We start from the raw sequence: 7,995 nt of genomic DNA, 5'->3' as shown, positions 1-7,995 counted from the left end.
CACACACACTTGTGCATTTATCCATCCACTCACACTCACTCACACACTTGTGCATTTATCCATCCACTCACACTCACTCACACACTTGTGCATTTATCCATCCACTCACACTCACTCACACACTTGTGCATTTACCCATCCACTCACACTCACTCACACACTTGTGCATTTATCCATCCACTCACACTCACTCACACACTTGTGCATTTATCCATCCGCTCATACTCACACACTTGTGCATTTATCCATCTGCTCACACTCACATGCTTGTGCATTTATCCACCCATTCACACACTTGTGCATTTATACATTCATTCACACTCACAAACTTGTGCATTTATCCATTTACTCACATACTTGTGCATTTATCCATCCACCCACTCACTCACATGTTCTTGTTCAGTTACCCATCCACTCACTCGCTCACACACTCACTTGTGCGCTTATCCATCCACTCACTCGCTCACACACTCACTTGTGCACTTATCCATCCACTCACTCGCTCACACACTCACTTGTGCACTTACCCATCCACTCACTCGCTCACACACTCACTTGTGCATTCATTCATCCACTCCTTCTCTTGCTCACACACTTACTTGTGCACTTATCCATCCACTCACACTCACTTGTGCACTTATCTATCCACTTACTTGTATACTGATCCATCCACTCTCTCACTTGCTCACACACTCACACACTTGTGCATTCATTCATCCACTCCTTCACTTGCTCACATACTCATTTGCTCACTCATCCATCCACTCGCTCATGTTCGATTCTTTCACTCGCTCTCACTCACTCCTCTACCCAGTCACTCGCTCTTTCATTAACTGACTCACCATGTGCTCACTCACGCGTTCACGCGCTTGCTGTCACAGCCCCTCCCTCACCAGGCCCCCATCGAGTGTCAGCCTCCTGCCATGAGGCTTCTTCCTATTTGGATGTTCAGCTCTAAGCACTGCAGGCTACAAGAACAGCCCCTTCTAGGCTCACCGAACACTCAGAAATATGGTTTATAAAGAAGCAGGTGCAGTTGTTTCTGGTGATGGGTGGGCTGAGACATCTGGGTCTACCTACAAATGCTAGGTCTCCCACTTCTGCCTTCTGCTTTGCTTGAATGGATGGATGGAGTCCCAGATCAGGCTCACATAGACTGACAGAAAGCAGCCAGGACTCGGAAGGTCTGACCCAGAGACCTGGAGTTGTCCTAATGCTCGGCCAGCAGCCTAGAGGATCAGGAGGAAGGACTGACTGGCAGAGGTGGATGTCTCAGAGCTGAGCTGATTCACCAATGCACATAGCCTCTCACAGAGGGCTGTGGCCTCGAGCAAGACAGTTCTCAGCCAGAGCAATGAAGAGGAACCAACTCCAGACCTTCTCTATGCAAGTCCACAAACTTCCTTCCCCAGACGGAGCTGCTCGACCATCTCATTCTACAGCCACTTCCCTCTGCAGGCCCAAAGCTGAAGCAGCACCCAGACCCCCCAGGCCACAGATGACCAGCCTGAGGAATACTGAACTTGAGGACCAGGCCCTGTACTTCCCCTATAAGCTTGACTCCAATATAGGAAGCTCTACTGTATCATTAAAAAAAATCAGAGTTCACTAAAGCATATTCATAAATTCCCCATGCAGGGCCAGTCCCCTGAAGACAAGGCCTTTCAGTGTTGCTTATTGCAGCTGGGTTTAGCTTGAGCATGGGACCAAATAGGAGCTGGTCACCAGGGAGGGAGAACTTTCCAGAAAGAAAGAGCCAAGCCAACAAAGGCAGAGACTAAAGAGTACGAGGGATATTCAGAAGCACTTGGTAGTGGGCCTGACAGGGGAGTCGGAGAGAGAGTAGGGAGATGGAGAGCAGCAGGAAGGAGGGGAGCACTGAAGGAAGTTGGGGTGAGGGAACAGCCTGGGCCCTGCCAGACATCCCTGAGGTAGGGAGAGGCTGAGAATTCTCAGGGAGTATATGTACCCAACAGTCCATGCTCAGGTCCTGTGGAGGTCAACAAATGGAAAACAGGCTGCTGTTAGTGGATGATAGAGAGAATAGAATATCTATTGTATGGTTACATCACCTGTCAATTAAAAAACTTATGGCCTAATGGAAAGGGTAGAATAGAATGCAGAACATCAGGGAGACATAGAGAATTCTGGGATAGAGCCAGGCTCAAGATTTGCCTAGGAAGATGTGACAGGATGAACTCATGGTACCTGAACACAGGTAACCAGATTAGAGCAAACGGGTTGTCTTAAGTTATGACCTAGTCAGAGAAGAGCCTACCTATGCAGCCATGGTATTTGTAAATATGTTTTGAATCTGAGTCTTATTTCTTGGAGTACAGGGTTGGGAGAAAGAACCAGACCAAACTTCCACAATGGATCAAGACCCTGGGTCTTACGTTATCCAAGTTCCAGCCCTACACTTGATGGACCCAGGTGAGGAGAGGCTGAGCTGGCCAGGGACCAGCCTTGTTCCAAGTGCTGCTTTCCTGGAGGCTTAGGAAAGAACAATTGTAGAGAATAGATTTTAGGAAAAAGAACACAAAATTGTGGGTATAAAATGAGGTAGAATGGGGCAAATTATTTGAAATAGAAAGGAAGTCATAACAGCATAACAATTCAAATACCGATAAATAAGAAGAAAATGGAAAATAATGTTTGCTAGCAGAACATCTAGTGTTAACTACAGTTTCCAGATTTTTCTGGAATTGACTGAGGAAGCAAAAAAAAACCAAAAGAAAAAAAACCCAAAACCCAGATTTCAACACTGTGCTTATTTTTTTTTCTCTGTGAACTGGGGTTGGAGTCAGGTACCAGTAGGTACCACTCAAGGGCTTAGCTCAAACACTCTTCCATGTGAGGGTCCCTCAAGCTGCCATGCTGAGGACAGGTATGACTTCAGAATGATAGAGACTTCTGGAAAACCAACTGTCAACACCCTGGCTCAGCCTGTGAGGCAGAGGGTCTCCAGAGTCTACCTCATCCAGGGGCAGAAAGCAGAGAGAAGGGTGGCACTCTGTGAGGGTCAGAGGATGCAGCCTCTGGAGCACTCTGGTGGGCAAGTGGAGGCAACAACGGGAGAAGAGCCTGGTCCTTAGTCAGCATCAGGGAGGCCAGCCTTGAGCTCTCCCCAAGTCTGTCTCAGGCACTGAATCCTTTGCTTCTTTGTAATGCAGCTGTATGCAGATATACATTGGTTATTTTAGCCCTTCAGAGAGGTAGAAGCCAGAGAACATATGGCAGGGAGATGTTTAGGGTGTGTTTGCACAGATAGGGTGTGGTAGCACAAACCAGGGGTGGTGGGAAATTCTCATGATCCCAGCACAGAAAGGGTGAAGTAGGAAGATCTGAAGTTCAAGGGCAGCCTGGACTACATTTAGCAAAATTGTCTCGAAACAAACATGGAGATTAGCAAGAAAAATCAGTTCAACATCAGCATTCTGCTCTGCAGACCAGGCTGGCCTTGAACTCAGAGATCCACCTGCCAAGTGCTGGGATTAAAGGTGTGTACCACCACTGCCAGACCCTGGCGTCAGCATTCTGAAAGTGTTTTTCTGACCTTTCATCACCTGCTCAATTCACGTTCTGGAGTTGCTAGAAAGTTCTACCGAATGTCTGGGAACAATTTACCTTGCTGGTGCAGCTGCAGTCTGTGTCTGCGTTTCCAAAGTCATCTGTGGAAACTTCTCCAAGAAGCCAGCGTTAGGAGGCAGGCTTGTGGAGGTGATGAGGTCATGAGGGTAGCCATGGGGAAGTCAGCACCCTTACTGAGACTGCAGAAAGTTCCTCCACCTGGTGGGATTTTGAGAGACGACACTATGAATTAGAAAGTCACCATCATCATAAACCTAATCTTGGCCTTCAATGTCCAGAACTGTGGATATCTGAATATGCTTAACACAGGGAGTGGCCTTGTTGGAGGAAGTGTGTCACTGTGGAGATAGGCTTCTATACCCTCCATCTTGCTTCCTAGAAGTCAATCTGCTCCTAGCTTCCTTTGGATGAAGATGTGAAAATCTCAGCTCCTTCTCCAGCTCCACACCTGCGGAGATGCTGCCATGCTTCCTGCATGATGATACTGGACTGAACCTCTGAACCTATAAACCAGCCCCAATTAAATGTCCGTTATGAGAGTTGCCTCGATCATGGTGTCTTTTTACAGCAACAGAAACCTAAGACAAAAATCATGTTTACTAAATTTCTGTTTACAAGGCTATGGCCTGGTGCAGAAGCAGCCAGAATGTGTTCCTCAAGCCCCCGGGTATCAACACCTGTGTGCACACAGAGGGAGTGGACCTGTGGTGGTCCCTCTTCCTGAAGTTGGCTGGGAAGATGGGTCAGTGGTTAAGTGCTTGCCAAGAAAGGATGAAGAGCAGAGTTCAGATCCCCACAACCCACATAAAAATGCCAGGCGGGCATGACAGCCAACTTGTAATTCTAGACTGAGAAGGCAGATACAGTATCCCCACAGCAAGCTGGCTAGCACAACTAGCCATGTTGGCAAGCTCTGAGCTTGATTGAGAGACCCTATCTTATTGAATGAGGTGGAAGAGAGAGTGAAGATGATTCCTAATGTCAACAACCTCAGGCCTCTACAAAAATGAGCAAATGTGTATGCACCCACATACACATATGCCCACGTGTGTATACATGGAAACATACATACAAATGCAAAAGGTACAAAACACACAGACACACACAAATGGAAAAGAAAAAGATAAAAGGAAGATGTTTACTGTGTGTGTTCACTCTATAATTTATGGGTGCATACTGCATATTCTCCATGGGACGCATGGGAAGGAAGGGCTCTAGTGTAATACAGGGCTTAGGAGAGAAAAAAGAGAGACAGAGAGACAGGTGGAAATCCCAAGATCCAAGGACCTTTGGCATTCTCCGGTATGGAAATCAGTTGCTGGGGAGGAGCTACAGCCTCTTTTGTTTTGAGAAAGATCAGATGAGACTTGGTTACAGGGGAGGCACACACACACACACACACACACACACACACACACACACACGAATCTGGGGCTTGCATCATACTGAATACAGGTAGACAGTAAGACTCCTTGTCTTCACTGTGACTCCTGAATAGTGACCAGAAAGGGTAGTGGTTACAGGTGTGACATCAGAGGTACAATGGGCACCAGTTTGGGAGGTAGCCCACACCTACTCGGAACCTACTTAAAATTCCAGCCAGGTGCAGGTTCACATAGCTACAGGGACTAAGTCCCACCTGGGAAGGGTCTGGAGAAGAGTCTCGACTTTACCCTTCACTACTCATCTTCAACAACATCCTGCCTCCCTTACCCTCAAGTCCCAGAACCATAGGCTGATCCTCTGAGGAGATTAACAGCCTGAAAGCATGGGCCTGCCCATGCACGCCCGAAAGGCTCTGGGAATCTGCGACAGGGCAAGCAGGTCCTGACTGAAGACACCAGGTTCCTAAATCACTGAAGACTGAGGTCTCTATCTGAGAGGAAAGGCAGCAAGGCAGGTTGAACATGTTCCAGGACAGGTTTGGACCTTATACCACAGGAATGAAGATAATGGAGACCTTTCGGGCCTGACCTTCACAGCAGCAATACAAGCAGGTACAATATTTGCAGCCAGCCCTCTGGTCTTACAGACCTAGCAGAGCTCCGCTGGTCCCAGAAAGCACTCACAGGGGTCTGTGGCAGGAACGGAGGGTGAAGTGAGGTCAGGCTGAGGATGCCTTCCCCAGTGCACCTGCAGTCTCCCCACCCCAGCGACACACCCTACTCCCTCTGGTTCACTACTCAGCCAAGCTACAAAGCCCAGAAGAGTTGGAGCCCCACCCCTACCCCATCACGTGTCTTGGCTTAAGTCCATCCAAACTCAGAACAACAGAAGATAGCATGGTGGTTTTGTTTTGATTTGATTTGATTTGATTTTTGTATGGAGGATGATCAAATGTGTGCAAAGGAGCTAGCTGTCAGCTTGGTGTGTGTAGGCGTGTCTGTGCTAGTGATTCCATCCTGGTAGGCTTGTGTTGTGGGTTATACGGATATGGGTGTATGCATATGCTGTAGTCCTCTCTCTCTCTCTCTCTCTCTCTCTCTCTCTTTCTTTCTGTGCAAGTGTGTGTATGTGTGTGTGTGTGTGCGTGTGTACAAGTGCTGTGGAATTTCTGGTGATCAGCTGTGTATGTGCTGTGTAAACCCTGTGCATATATATGTGTGTGAAGGCTGTGGGCTACATATACATGTGTGTATATACTGTGGCCTCTGTGTGCAGGTGTGCAAGTGTGTGTGTATGTGTGTGTGTCTGTGTATGTGTGTGCTCCCCTGAGTACAGGTGTGTGTATGCATCCTGTATTTTTCCATGTGTACAGGTGTATATGCTATGGGCTCCATGTGCAAGTATGTGTGTGTGTGTGTGTGTATATGTGCTCCCCAAGTATAGGGATGTGTGTGTGTGTGTGTGTGTATGCTGTGTTTTCCATGTGTACAGGTGTATGTGCTATGGGCTCCATGTGCAAGTGTGTGTGTGATGTGTGCGCATGCCCACGAATTGGGGGCTCTGTGTATACAGGTGTTTATGTATCTTATATGTTCTTTGTGTGCCGGGGTGTGGAGGCACTGTGTGTTCCTTGTGTTCATGTGTGCCTGAGCTACAGATTTCACGTGTGGATCAGCATTCAGGAGTGTGTTGCACGTGTGTAAGCATAGTTTACAGCCCTCCAATAACTAATCGTAGGTGCTTTACTGTCCTGAGCCAGCCTTCTCACCTTTTCAGTGATGGTAGCAAAAGCCTGCTGGGACTTTGGTAAATGTAGTGAAACTACAAGCCTGGTGTTGAGTACAATGTTGGGACACAATAGGCACTTACAGTGTTGGCACACAGTAGGCACTTAACAAAAGTATCTACAACTTTAGCTGGAAATGAGCTGGTTAGATCTGGAGACACTTCCTTGGGGTGACAGGACCAAAGCTTTTTTTTTTTTTTTTTTTTTCAAATTCTCACATTTAGAACGCATCTCAGAGCAGTTTAGATGAAAAACAGCAGAAAATCTAAGTGGTTCGTGCTATTGGTGTTTGGTTATGGGACAAGAGAGGGGAGAAACCATCAGAAATTCAATGAGCCTAGGGACTCATTGAACAGTGTCATCTGGTTAGCAAAACTGCCGTCCCTGGAATCAGAAGTAGGGGACTGGATTCCCCTGTTCTCTGAGCCCCAGAGCTGCAGGTACAGCAGAACCCTCCTTCATTCCCAGGTACCTGCAGGGAGCACAGTCAGGGTGCGTGGAGATAGAGGTTACTGCTGGGAACCCAGAGAGGCATCTACCTCCAGTGGTAAATGTGTGTATCCCCATTAGAAAATGTCCTGAAGAGGGGGAACAGGACATTCAGGGTGAAAACCTACACGTGTGTTCCCGGGTAAAACTTGAGGCTAAGAGTCAAAAGGGAAGCATGTGTTTGGGTTCTATCAGGGGGATCTAGAAACAACCCTGCCCCTGGCAAGGATAAGAGCCCTCCTCAATAAGATGCCAAAGGCTGGGTTAACGGGGGATCAAAATCACTCTTGTTGCTGTCAAAGTCATGAGACAGTGAAACATCACTCTGTGGTAAGCTCTAGGACTGGAAGGACACGGACAGTGATACTTCCCTGTGAGGTGAAGAGCACACAGAGCTCTAAGGCACTCTGTCCAACAATATTCAGATGAGCCAAGCTGCACTCCTGTGTCCGGTGGAGGAGTGATAGTCTGCAGTAACTCTGCACCCAACACAGAGGGGCTTTAATCTAAAATCATTCAGCCTGTGCTGGGGAGCACTCTGTTCTGTCTTCTGGCTCTCTAGTGGTGGACTACAAAGCCTAGGGTGAGCAGGGGGTGGAGCCGGGGTGGAGCCGGGGTGGAGCCGGGGGTGGAGCCGAGGGTGGAGCCCAGTGTCTATGAGGATCTTTTTCCATCTTAGCAACTAATTTGTTCTGTTACAGGCCTGGTGTCCTAGGAACACAGCATCTTAAACTATGGTTCAT

Source organism: Grammomys surdaster, unplaced genomic scaffold (genome assembly GCF_004785775.1).
Source record: "Grammomys surdaster isolate TR1022 unplaced genomic scaffold, NIH_TR_1.0 810, whole genome shotgun sequence".
Classification (NCBI taxonomy): Eukaryota; Metazoa; Chordata; class Mammalia; order Rodentia; family Muridae; genus Grammomys; species Grammomys surdaster.
This window is presented reverse-complemented; position numbering follows the sequence as displayed.